Here is a 14,181-nt window from a genome sequence, read left to right on the forward strand (position 1 = left end):
CTGTTTGATATATGTGCACCTTTTGATCATTATTCAAATGTGTTTATATTGTCCACTACTATGCAGAAAGTCCATCAGCTTCATAAAAACTGTTTCTCCAGTTGTTGCCGGGTCTCTGAATAGTTTTCTGCTGAGGTGAGAATAGAAAGAACAGAGAACATCTTTCCATCTCTCTCAAAAAAAAATTACTTTTCAAGGTCCAAACATGTATGAAAAGACCCCAAATTAACACTGTAAGTGGGCTTAGTGAAGCTATGCATGGCTCCCTGGGTGTCTGCTCTGGACTTGTGGCCGGGCTAGGCACCTTCTCCCTCGGGCTGTGGAGCTGTCAGTGGTGTCTGCGTCCGTAGCCAGGGACTGTTTATGTTTATTTATCTCAAGTCATATCGCCATCGCGACATTAAACAACGTTATCGCATATCGCATGTATTCTGACCATCCATGTCATAAGTTCAGTTCTATTCTTCCCCATGGGCAGCATTCTTTGTGAAATAATCTGCTTCCTCATTCCCCTCTACACCTGTGTGTGTCGGTACCCAAATAAAACCCACCTCATGCCCTGCTTTATGAATTCTATATAATGTTTGAAAAATATGGGGAAAAAATTGGATTTGATTTATTTTATTGTAGTTAAAACTGCTGCTGAGTCACTGCATATGATTGAATTATATTCTTCTACCCACCATCTGATCTGAAATCCATTTTTAATTCCTAATTCTGGTATGTTTACCCCAAACGCCACTATCCCCCTGTTTCGGTGATTTGATCAATCTGTTTAGATCTGTAGATATGAATTCCACTCATTTTGCAACCAAGTCTTAATTTCCAGAACCATGATCTCTGAAGTCTTTTTTTAGCCTTTATTCAATATGCTTAGATCAACATTGGGTTCTGGGATCAGCCATAATGGAACCTGACCAGCAGACTGGAGGGCACACATCTATATCCACAATTCCAATTTCCTCCGCTTTAGATTTTAGCTGAATTCCAATATTATTTTAAGTCTTTCTTACTCTTCCCTGAAATTCCCAATGTTGATCCAGCAGGCACTTTGTTGGAAATGTATCATCTTGACCTTTTAGTTTCATCAAATATTTTAGTCCAAGTTTATATCATCTTATTTCCAAGGGCACTCCTCCCATTTCTATCAGTAATGCTGGAATTGGAGTAGTGCGAAATGCATATTGTCAGGGCTTTAGCTTGTATTACATCTGTTTTCTTAATTACTGCAGAAGCTGCTGAACCATATACTGTACCATGCTTCATCATCATTCATTCTGTATCAGCCCCCCACTCAGAACCTGCCACAAACCTATGAACATTTATTATTTTTTCACATTTTAATGCAACCTTGTCTATGTGTACCAGTCTGTGTTTCCAAGTCAATCTTTCATCCAACCACATTCCAAGAAACTTAAGTTTTTAACTTTCCATATATTTGTAGATTATGATTTGTCAATTACTTTTTATATCTAAATAACATATATATTGTTTTATCTATGGTTACTAAAACCCCAATCATTAGCCCCTTCAGTCACCTTATCCAGTGTTTTGGGGATTTTGGTGAAGACATGGGAGAGGGTCTTCCCTCGCTTCCAAATGGCCCTATCATCTGCAAATAATGACAATATTCTTTTCCTACTCTACTAAATATTCCATTGATTACTATGTTTAACAGGACAGGATTAATAATACTCCCCAGTGGGGTTCCATTCTCCACCTCAAGCTCTTCAGAAAGTTCACTCCCTACCCACATCTGTATCTACCTATTGCATAAAAAGTTTTTAATCTAGTTGAACATTCTTCCTCGAACCCCTGCGTCATAAAGAGTGATCTATAATCCTACCTTCAATAGAATATTTTACGCTTTTTCAATGTCAAGAAAAAATGCAACTACTGCTTATTTATTTTTTGCTACAGCTTTCTTGATGTCAATGTCTAAATTCAGGACAGAGTCCATTGTTGAGCATCACTGTCTAAAGCAACTCTATTGCTCTACCGGACCTATTGAAATTGGTCCGGTTATTCTTATTAGGGCCCGAGCACTGACAGTGCGAAGGCCCTATTGAAATTGAAATGATTTTTCTTATTAAGGCCCGAGCACCGACAGTGTGAAGGCCCTATTGAAATTGGTCCGATTATTCTTATTAGGGCCCGAGCCATGACAGTGCGAAAATGATTTTTAGGGCCCGAGCACAGACAGTGGAAATTCCCTATTGAAATTGGTCCGTTTTTTCTTATTATTATTTGCTGCCAAATGAATTGGCTTTATGAGGGCCTAAACATGCTTGAAAACTCACCAAAGTTTCCAGAAAATTCAAAAGTGGCAAAGACTGAAGTATTCTGGAGTAATTTGAAATGGGCGTGGCAAAATGTCTCAACAACACCACCTAAAATGCAACCCCAGAGTTTGCATTCACCGATCTTCACGAACCTCGGTACACATTTGTATCATGACCAGACGAACAAAAAGGTCCCAAGGAGCATTATGAAAAATGCAACATGAAGACGGCCATTTTGACCTTTAACGAACTCCTCCTAGAGCTTTCATCAGATCACCTTCAAATTTGGTGAGTGTCATCTTAACAAGATGTCAATTAAAACTAACTTTTTTTTGAGTTTTCGTCACACGATGTGACCGTGGCGTGGCATCAAATATTGAATACTCGCCATCCAAACACGAGGTTGTTGTATCTCGGACATACATGATCCAATTTACTCCAAACTGGATATGGATGACAAGAGTCCCGGCCTGATGACATCTAAACAGAACTGACTTAAAATGAGAGCACCCCCTGTTGGCAACAGGAAACGTCTTTTTTTTGCACATCTTACACTTTGATTAATTCCTCCTCGTTCATCGACCAAAACCATGTCAAACTTTGTCAGAAGAGTCTCAAGACATTGATGATGTAGGCATAAGATTACTGTGAGTATTCGTCAAACGCCATATTAGTGGCGTGGCGTCAAATTTCAACAAGTCGCCGTTACACACGATATTGCTGTAACTTCAGTGTACATACATAGTCCAATCGACTCAAAACTGGACATGTAAGACAACAGTCCCGGCCTGATGATATCTACACAGAAATCACGACTTAAAATCACAGCGCCCCCTGGTGGCAACAGGAAAGGCCTTGTTTTTTGCACATCTTACATTTTGATGTACTCCTCCTCATTCATTGACCGCAACCATGTCAAACTTTGTCAGAAGGTTCTCAAGACATTAATGATGTAGTCATATGCAAACTGTAAGTTTTCGTCAAATGCCATGTTAGCGGCGAGGTGTCAAATTTCAACAATTCGCTGTGACACACGAAATTGCTGTAACTTCATTGTACATCGTTCAATCTCCCTCAAACTACATGTGTGTAACAACAGCCCCCCCCCCGAAGACATTCATATGGCTTTAAGAAGTGGGCGTGGCCAAATAACTGAATAACACCTCCTAAAGTGCAGCCCCGGCACCACGATTGACCGACATGTACAAAAATCAGTAGGGACATGTGTCTTTTCATAACAAACAAAAAACTCTCTCGGATCAACTTTAAATCAACTTTAAATTCAGTGAGTGTCATCTCAACTCCATGGAGATTAAAACTACCTCGATTTTTAAGTCACACGGTCTGACTGTGGCGTAGCATCAAATTTTGATGAATCGCCTAAAAAGAGGGATTTCTTATAACTCCTCTGTGCATTGTCCAATCAGCCTCAAAACTCTTTCACACGATCACAGTGCCGGCCTGAACAGCTCCATATGTCAATATTAACTCATTGTCACAGCGCCACCTGCTGGCGACAGGAAGTGACATGTTGTATACTTTGATGCACTGCTCCTGGCTGCTTTACAATATACAGCTCAAATGAGCTCAGACAAGTCATAAGTCCATGGTCTGAATTCCGATTTTTCCTCAAACCGTGTACACATTGAGGTGCAGCAAAAGTTCATCCTTCGCCAAAATCTGGGTCATAGCGCCACCTACTGATCAGCGTGAAAATTATTTTGTTGTAACTCCAATGTGAATTGTCTTATTAGCAACAAAATTCTGTCACATGATCATAGCGCCACCTACTGATTCACTGTGAAACAAGAATTGTTTTTTAAACTCCACTGTACATTGTCCAATTAGACCCAAATGTATCAGGCTTCATCAGAGCCCCGACCTGAACAGATCTATTAGTCTATATGTAGTGATAGTAATAGCGCCACCTACTGATCAGCGTAAAGATGAAGTTGTTGTAACTCCACTGTGCATTGTCCAATCAGCCCCAAAATTCTGTCACATGATCAGAGTCCAAGCCTGAACAGATCTATTAGTCTGTATGTAGGGATGGTGATAATGCCACCTACTAATCAGCATGGAAATTAAGTTGTTGTAACTCCACTGCATTTGCTCCAGTCTGCCTCAAACTGGACATGTATAATGACAGTCACTATGTGAACACAAGCACAATATTTGGCAGCTGAGGCAGAATGGCTCAATAGCACCACCTACTGGAAACCTGCAAGTACTCACTCTGGTTCAAGCATCATATGAATGACCTGAATTTTTCACAGCTGACTCGTGAGAATCATGAGACATGATTAGCGAGTATTTTTAAGGCGCCACCCAATGGACAAGGTCTGACATCCCTTCGTGGGGGCAATGTGGGGGGACGTGGCCGCCTCGGCGCTGTCGCGTCACTTCCCCACAGTGGCGAGTCTCAGAACCGCACTGTACTTGCTCGCAAGTCTAGTTTATTCTGTTGTTTGTCTGATATTTCCCCTCTCCTTCTATTTCTTTCACAAAATTTGTTTGAACTATGGTTTATTGGAATTCTTTTACCAACAGATTTTTATTATTAACAGCTTCAATACCATTGAGGTGGAGGACAGGAATTGTAGATTGCCTAAATACTACTGTCATTTCATATAATAAGATCCAGATCTTTGTAATCGGAGTCTGGTCCTAATTGACAACAAAAATCTCTCCAGCTGTTTTTCTTTGCTTCTTTTATTACATTTACGCCATTACTTTGGCGCTCAGTCCCTTATATTCAATAGCATACTTTATTAATGGATGCCATTTTAACTTTCTATATGCTATATTTCTGGCTCGGACACCAATGTTACATTCCTCATTCCACCATTGGACCATTGTTCTTCTTTGAGGATTTTTTTTCTTAGGGATAGTCTTGGCTGTAGCTGACCATATCTCCTTAATTAATGAACTATTCTACTTGTTTACACATTTCTGACTTTCTACCATTAATATTTCTGTATTCACAATTTTCTTAAACTCTACACAATTCACCCTTTTAAAATCAAGCCTCAAGGAGAAATTAACTGGTTCCTCAGTTAAGCACCTAACCAACTCTACTTATTATGGGCTCACTTCCTATTGTACTTTGGTCTACTATTTCCCATCCACCAATTAATGCCAATTCTGTTTACGTATATAAAGGATGACATTCCTCAGCTTGTTTTGAACCATGTTGGTCGGCCATCATTTAACAGAAATAGGTTATTTTTATCTATAAAATCATCCAAAATTCTTTTGTTTCTATCTCTCTTCTTGCTTCTCCATAACTTATTGTGTGCATTAAAATCCTCTACCCATACCATCAGTACTAACCTTATCAATAGAATTTTGATAGTGACTTTCTTCTATATTAAAGCAGGGGTTATACAAATTTATAATGGTAATTTCCCCCAGATCAGTCCACACTTCTATAACTACAAACTCCAATTCTGTTTGGATTTCTATTCATCTGTCCTGGATTCCATTTCCAATAAATGTTGCACACACCCCTCCTGATTTGTTCTCTCTATCCTTTCTTTTACTTATACCCTGGGATTACAAAATCTAACCATGTTTTTAACCATGTCTCCTCAATGCATATTATTTCTAGCTTTTCTTTTAGTTTATCTAAAAGAAATATAAAATATTATGCAGATAGCACTAATCATCATGAAAATCCCCATCTCTGCTTATTATTTATTCTTACTCATCCACTCCTAGGATAGCTTCCCTGCAGCATAGGTAATTTCTCAAGCTACATCAGATTTTTTATTTACTACCATTTTTACTTTCCACATTGCTTTAACCATAAATGCAGGCAGCATTTTCCTGCTAACACAACTGAATCTTCATTAATGGACATGATAATTCCCGTCAGAGCTCTACTAACAGAATCAACTCACACTTGTCTGGCCCCCTTCCACCCTTATTAACACTTCTGCACAAGATATTTTGCTTTCCTTCTTAGTCTTTCTACCTTTTCGGCTTTGATATAGTTGGGGCATCCTCAGTAGGATGTCACGTTTATAATATTGCCACCTTTCAGACAGGTTAGCAGCTCCTGCTCAGATACACCCATTGATACAATGTAAATTACTGCTTTGGTTTGACCTCATTGCTTTTACTTGATTCTTATCCATATCGCTATTCTGGGAGTTATCTCCCCCTCTATCATGATTTTTTCTTTTAGGTGTACTCGTGTCTACGACACTCATCGCTAGGTTTAACAACTTTTCCCCTCCCCTAGCAACTTACAAGCTTATCTAGCGTCTATGGAAAAATCCGTGGACCTTTACCATTACTTTGGCAATTTCCTTTTTCATTGTTGAGCAACAGCAAAATCATGTCCACTAATTTGTGAATGACATTGCGTTTGCCTTTCTTAGCGTTCCCAATGTTAGGTATGTAATTGTACTTCCGTGTTGTCACAGCGTAGTATGAGCCGCTATGACTACACGGAAGTACATCTACAACAGTCTTTATTCCAGATGTTGCTGGTTGGATGCAGATTCGGTTGCTGATTCGTCATTTTTACAAAACGCTCGTGTCTGAAGTGCGGTGATATGCTGAAGGTCTCGTTGAAATAAACATCAAACAAAAACACATCACAAGTTAATATAATATGTCTGTGTCAACATCAAATTTAGACAACAATATAAATCATATGGGTAAAAAATAGATGTAGTACAAAAAAGTTGAACGGGATTCGAAACGACGAGCCGAAGCAGTAGTAGCTTCTGGACTGATGACGATCTCATTACGCCACCGAGTCACTAAGATTTTCAGTGCGCTTCACCTGAATGAAGAGTTTTTTACACTGTTAGCTGTATAACACCAGATGTTGTTTACGGAAATGCCCATGTTATCTGGTTTTAGTCCAAACTAAGGCTGCACCTATCAATTCTTTTTTTATCGATTAATCTTACGATTATTTTTTCGGTTAAACTAACAATAATGAATTTACTCAAAATTAAATAAAAAAACTTGTCATTTATATATATGTTATAATCTTCTCTAAAATACAAACAAATCTGACAAAAACAAAGTATGCACTGCAAGTCATTATTCCACAACAAAAAATATCCAAGACTGAACTGCTAATCTGCTTTTTAAAGTCCCATATCGCTCCAAAATAAAATGTGTGAAAGAGCTTGGTCCATTAAGTAAAAGGAATATATTAATCTACATTTAGCTGTCCAACAACAAAATAAATGAAAACCAAGGTAAAATTCAAGTAACCTACTGGAGGAATATCCAAACACTTTGTAAATTCAAGTTTAGCAGTCTATAAAAAAAAACAATCTTGAAGTAGCATAGTAGATGTATCAATGTCTGTATGAAGTCAAAAACTAACTGTCAAATAAAAATTATAGTATATTATAAAGTATAATTAAATAGTATTTCAATAGTGTTTATTATAAATTTTCACACTGAACTGAAGTGTACTCTAATAATAAAAGAAATTTTATTTTCTCATTTCAAGTAAAATAAGGTTTGCTTTTAAAAAACAAAATAAAGGTCACTTTGAAAAAGGCAGCTTAAAATAAAATGCTTAATTTTAGAAAAAAATGTATAAGTTTGAGTTTCCCCATTTTATGAGTTATGAAGAATACAATACGAGGTGAAAGCTCATGCAGTGTTTTTGTGAGTAAAGTTGGTGAACAGGCTTTTATTGGATTAAGTTTCATGTGTCCTCCTATCGCTGCTGGTTAAAGTCAATCTGTTGATCTGTCTGAAATGTGTCGAGTGTGTTGTCAACATGACACGTGTGTGACGAGGCAAATCTGTGAAACTAACTTAACATCTTCATTGTTGAACGACGTGTTGTGTATTTCTTCTCTTCTGTCAGATGACTAAATGCTTTGTTGGAGCTGTGTCAGTGGAAGGAGTAAATAAAGTACCCTGTGTAACTATGACAACTCTGGCAAATAATAATAATAATAATAAAACTATTTGTATTTTGTATTTTCACGAACAATGTGGTGTGGTGATACAGGCAATTGAGGATGCTTCAGGTAACATCATTAAAATAAATTGCCTTTTTGTGTCAGTATCATCTTCAGACACCACACACTGTGGTCCACATAAAAACGTCTTACGTAATGGCGATGACACTGACCACTACGCCTCTTTTCGGGATGAAGTGCAGCGTCACCTCTATGTTCTGATGACTGTGAAGTAGGGGTGGGCTAAGAACGCTACTCTCTAAAGCAGAAGGTATCTCTAGCCTGACTTAGGCAGCTATCTTATTAGAAGTTAACCAGAAAATGTGTAAAGTCATTGACCAGATACTTAATCATTGCATTTGGGGGAAAAAAAATTCATTACATTAGAAAATCTGTCCTGATGAATAACTACAATAACGGTGGTCTAAATTTTCTCGATTTTACTACTCTAACCAACACCTTCAAGGTTAATTGGATCGGACGCTATTTAAAAGATCCTACTTCAATTTGGAACTTTATTTCTCATCATGTATTTTCTAATCTGGGAGGCTTAAAATTTGTGTTATTGTCTAACTATAATATTGATCGGATTCCTGTTTCTCTCTCAAACTTCCACAAGCAAGTCCTTCTGGCCTGGTCACTTATATATAAGCACAATTTTTCACCTACAAAAGCACGTTATCTGGAACAACAGAGATATATGTTACAAAAATAAATCACTTTTTTTTGACAATTGGGACAAGAATGGTATTGTTTTGGTGAGTCAGCTTTTCAACAAGGAGGGTAAGCGTTTTGATTTCTATGAATTTCTCGACTTTTTTAAGATTCCTCTGACCCCCGAACAATTTGCCATTGTCTTTGATGCCATTCCAACAGGTGTTATTATGCTTTACAGGGGTTACTCTTTTCCTCTTTCTGCTGTAACAACTGTGAATGACCCAGTTGACACACCTATAGGGAAACTATGTTTTACACATAAAAATAACAAGAAAATCCACAGCTTGTTCCAAAGTGATTGTATTTCGGTCTCCTATGTAATTGCATTTTGAAATAATGCTGTTAAGGACATTTGCCGGGTCAAGACATGGTCTCTTCCTAACAGGTACATACTTACTAACAAAGTCAACGAGATTTCTTTCAAGATCATTCACCGCTATTACCCGGTAAAAACGGTGCTGGTAATATTTAAGAAGGACATTGATGTCGCCTGCACTTTTTGTAACATGCATCCAGAGACTGTCTACCATCTATTTTGGACATGTGAAAACACTCGAATCCTATGGCAGGGCGTCTGTCGTTTCATTTGGACAACATTTATGACAAGTTTGTGCTTTGTCTAAAAGATGTACTATTTGGATTTACAACATATGAGAAAGATTTAGAAAATGAATTTTACCTATGTAACCTCAGTATATTGTTAGCCAAGTTCTATATTCATAAATGCAAGGCTAAAAAAACCAAACCTTCTTTTTGTGCCTTCAAAAAGGAATTACAACTTTACTTTAAAACATTGTTAACCTCCTGCAACCAAAAAGCTGGGAAAACTTTTATGCTCCCAAATTAAAATATTCACTGAACTTGTTTGAGTATATAGCTATGCGTACGTATACATACTTTTCTCTTTGCTGAATGCTTTGCATTTTGTGTAAATTTTGCTGAACCAATATGAACCCCTGGCGCTGTGTAATTGATGATTGTTTGTTTGTTCCCTGTGTATATTTATTTGTTAAATTTTCAATTTATAAAAAAAGGGACTAAGTTAAAAAAATTATAATTAAAAAAATAAAAGTAGGGGTCGGTAATATATAGAATTTACTCGATGTAGCAGAGTTTTTACCACGTGCAATGAATAAAATGACTATATCTCGACCATCGAGTATAAATTGTCACGTGAATCTTTTAAGCAGCATGAAATTCTCTTTGAGTTTCGCTTCTCTCTTCTCATGCCCTGTCACGGCAGCCTGCTCACTCCCCTGCCCATCCAGAGATTTGTTGATGGGCGGGGGAGTGAACTTTTTGTCATGAGGGAAGAGACTCAGAGAGCACGAGAGAGCGAAGGTGAAGAGCCCCAGCGAGTTGACAAGAGTTCAGAGACGGTTATTGACAGTTTGTTCATCTCAGTTTACAAATGATGAACGTGAGCGGCGTTCACTCCAGCAAGAGTAGACGCTTGTGTGTGTGTGTGTGTGTGTGTGTGTGTGTGTGTGTGTGTGTGTGTGTGTGTGTGTGTGTGTGTGTGTGTGTGTGTGTGTTGTGAGATGCAAGGTGGGTGTGGCAAGCCATTTGAGCATTTATTCCATATCCTTGATATCACATGTCAGTCCCCTCCACTAGTTTGGTCTTTGTCAGCACTAGTTGGACATTTGGTTGCACTAGTTCAGCATCTTACTGTACTAGTTGAACAAAAAATCTTACTAGTCACTCTTTTTCAACAACTAGTGGCACTTTTGTTCAACTAGTTACAACAGAAACTTTACTAGTAACACTGTGCACCGCACTAGTAGCACCACAGTCCCTACTAGTTGGCTTTTTGCCGCACTAGTGGCCCTCTAGACCGAACTAGTAATGCTGAAAGTGTTACTAGCTAACTAGTGAGCTGCAAAAGCTCTGACATGTTAACTAGTCAAACATGGATTCAGCTCACTAGTTAACTAGTGGTCTACAATTTTCTGCACTAGTTGAACTAGTGGGAGTCAAAATGCAAACAAACTCAACTAGTGCAGGCAAAAATATCCATTAGTTTACTAGTTAAAGCCTATTTTGACCTTACTAGTTGAACTAGGGAGGCTCAAAATGTTTACTAGTTAACTATTAAGATACATTTTGACTTCACTAGTTCAACTAGTAAGGTCCAAAATGTTTACTAGTTGAACTAGTGAAGTCAAAATGTGCACTAGTTTACTAGTTGAAGTGTCTTTTGACTTTACTAGTTGAACTAGTGAGGCTCAAAGTGTTTACTAGTTGAACTAAATGTGAAACAAATGTGAAAATGTTTTTAACATTTTTTTTTATTTTGAATAGATTTCATTTAATCTAAATATCCAATAAATCGTGCTACTTTACAGAAAACCCTTCAAGTCATAATCTATATTCAATATATGAGGTGACAGGGTTTTCAGTCCATGAATCCAATAGTGTTCCCTCCTTTGCCTGGAAAGTAAAACGTCCAAGCTACATCCTCTTGAGGGGAGTGATACCTTCTCAATCACGATATGAATTACTGGCATTGCAGCAGCAGCACAAACTGCATTGTGTAAACATTGGTTAGCTATCAGAAATGATCATGCATTTTTTCATCACTAAACACAGTACAGGTCTACAATATAGCCCCCTCCTCCATTAATGTTTTGATATTTCAAGTTTTTTATAGTCCCAGGACTTGGGAGCCTCAGGAGTGGCCAGAGGTCAAAACCTGCCTCTTTGACAATCCCACAATAGTGAAGTACATTTTAATTTTATTCTGCTGACATTACAGGCTTCTTTCTCTTTTCTTTTACTGTTGTCATAGTTACACAGGGTACTTTATTTACTCCTTTGACTGACACAGCTCCAACAAAGCACATAGTCATCTGACAGAAGAGAAGAAATACACAACACGTCGTTCGACAATGAAGACGTTAGTTTTCCAGATTTGTCTCGTCACACATGTGTCATGTTGACAAGACACTGGACACAGTTCAGACAGATCATCTGTTGATTACAGACAGATAAACAACACTTGCATTACAGAAACTACGAAAAACAAACACACCAGTTTTCTGATGAGAGTTTGTGTTGTTTTCATTCTCAGATGATTGATCCTCATCATCCAGTTAATCTTTTTAAATCACGTCTGTTGACTTTAACCAGCAGCCATAGGAGGACATGAAACTTAACTCATCCAATAAAAGCACGTTCACCAACTTTACTCACAAAAACACTGCAGGAGCTTCCACCTCGATGATGTGAGTGATGTTTTCATGTGACACGTGTTTGGTGCCTGCACATTGTAATGACCACCAGCGTCAAAAGAAAGCACTTTGTGTCTACTATGAGCGATGAGCATCAGTTTGTGAAGCCTGTTATCAAGTATGCAGGGTTTAATCTGTGTTCGGACTATTACCAGATAACATGGGCGCTTCCTTAAACAACATCTGGTGTTACACAGCTGAAAGAGTACAAACGCTTCATACTGCTTCGAATCCCGCTCAAGTTTTTATTATTGTTTTAATTTGTTTACCCATATGAATTATATTGTTGTTTAAACGTGATGTTGACACAGACACATTACATTAACTCGTGATGTGTTTTAGATTGATGTTTATTTCAACGAGACTTTCAGTGTATCACCGCACTTCAGAAACAGGCGCTTTGTGAAAAAGACGAATCTTCGACCAAGTCTGCAACCGACCATCAACATCTGGAATAAAGACAACATGTCACCAGTTGCCATGATCCCCAGTTAAACTGGAAAACCGGACCTATACAGGCCGCCGGTCGATACCCCCACAAACTGTACTTCACAATACCCTATTCTACTACTATGGGTCCCGACGTCCGCAAATACAAAATCAGTGTCCTTTATTCAATCAGAAAATACGTCCTAACCAGTTCATTAAGTAGCGTAGTAATATACAAATCAAACTCCCGCGGCCATGACACATCCCCGGATCCACACAGTGACAGTTGTCACATGCCCCTTCGCCTACACTTCCCGGGAGACCTTGCGCTTGAGGAGCGTCTACAAGCTTGGCTTTTTTTTCTGCGCTTTTTTCCGTCACCTTATCTGCTGACACACTGAGACCTCATACTCTCGCAAAAACATGTTCGCTCTCCTTACCGGTGCTTGATTTAAGCAGGCAGTTCTTGTTCTTCTTCTTCTTGTTGTTCTTCTTCTTCTTCTTCTTCTTCTATCGTTATCATGCATTACCGCCACCAACTGGTATGAAGTGGGGCTCGTCAAGCTAAATACATGTACATTCACTCATTCTAATATATATATCCTTTTATTTTTTAAATATATATATAGATTTTTTTTCTTAACTATATATTTAAAAAAATGTATGTATTGTTTACACCTTCCGGTGTAATGTTTTCCTACAAACAAGGTACTGTTCAATCCTGCATGACTAATACACTACCTAGATATTATTGTTTCCTCTCTCCAGGTTCTACTCGTGATTCTCATCTTTCTTACTTTTCTTTGAATTCTGTACAACCACCTCTCCTTTTTCTCTTCTTCCCATTGCTTTTGCTTAACTTATGCTTAATTGTGGTCCTTATTTCCGTTTTACTAAAGGGCACTGTGCTGTCAATGAGATCCCTTTTTGTGGCTTCCTTTGCACATTTGTCAGCTATTTCATTTCCTTTGATTCCTATACATGCTGGTATCCATGAAAGTATTATACTGTATCATACCATGAATGAAATAACAATTTTGTTAACAGTTCTTTGAAGCATCTGTATAAATCTGGACGTAGCTATAGTAGTTGTTTTCTATAACCTGGGGGTGTTAACTAAATTCCTTATCTGTATTCTTTTTACCAAGCAATATGAGGTCTACAACAGGATTGGTAAGTATCCATGGGTGTATTACTGAGAGTGGTATTGTTGGACTAATATTTATTCCAGTTATTTCTAGTTATTTTGCTTTCTGTTCAATTGTCCATCCAAAACCTTTTGTTACTCTCCTCTCATTTTCCCAAAACGTTTTCATTTTATCTTGTGTTAGATGATGTTCATGCTGTTCTTTTAAACTAATGCAGTAATTCAGGGATAGCTGTATTCTCCTTAATTCCAGTGACATTTCTCCTGTTTCCACCAGTGTGCGGATGTTGGGGTTGTCCTCGTGGCACCTGAACAGTCTCAAGGTCTGATAACTTTATTATTTTCTGAATGTGCACAGCCCATGTAATCCCTTTCTCCAAATGTAAATCCCGACTTAACTGACCATTCTTCTATTCTAAAAAATAGAC

General features: G+C 38.0%; 1 protein-coding gene across 3 annotated transcripts in view; it reads right to left on the reverse strand.

The window, feature by feature from the left end:
• The window catches only part of mcm9 (minichromosome maintenance 9 homologous recombination repair factor), a 37,145-nt gene that overhangs the window by 18,796 nt on the left and 4,168 nt on the right, over positions 1-14,181 (reverse strand). For 2 of the 3 annotated variants that reach the window (XM_034580453.1, XM_034580451.1), the window contains exon 1: positions 13,047-13,192. The gene's annotated coding sequence lies outside the window, so the exon portion shown is untranslated. Of the gene's footprint in view, positions 1-13,046; positions 13,193-14,181 lie in introns of those variants that run through there. The other variant, XM_034580452.1, reaches the window with a different exon arrangement.

This window comes from Hippoglossus hippoglossus, chromosome 24 (genome assembly GCF_009819705.1).
Source record: "Hippoglossus hippoglossus isolate fHipHip1 chromosome 24, fHipHip1.pri, whole genome shotgun sequence".
Taxonomy (NCBI): Eukaryota; Metazoa; Chordata; class Actinopteri; order Pleuronectiformes; family Pleuronectidae; genus Hippoglossus; species Hippoglossus hippoglossus.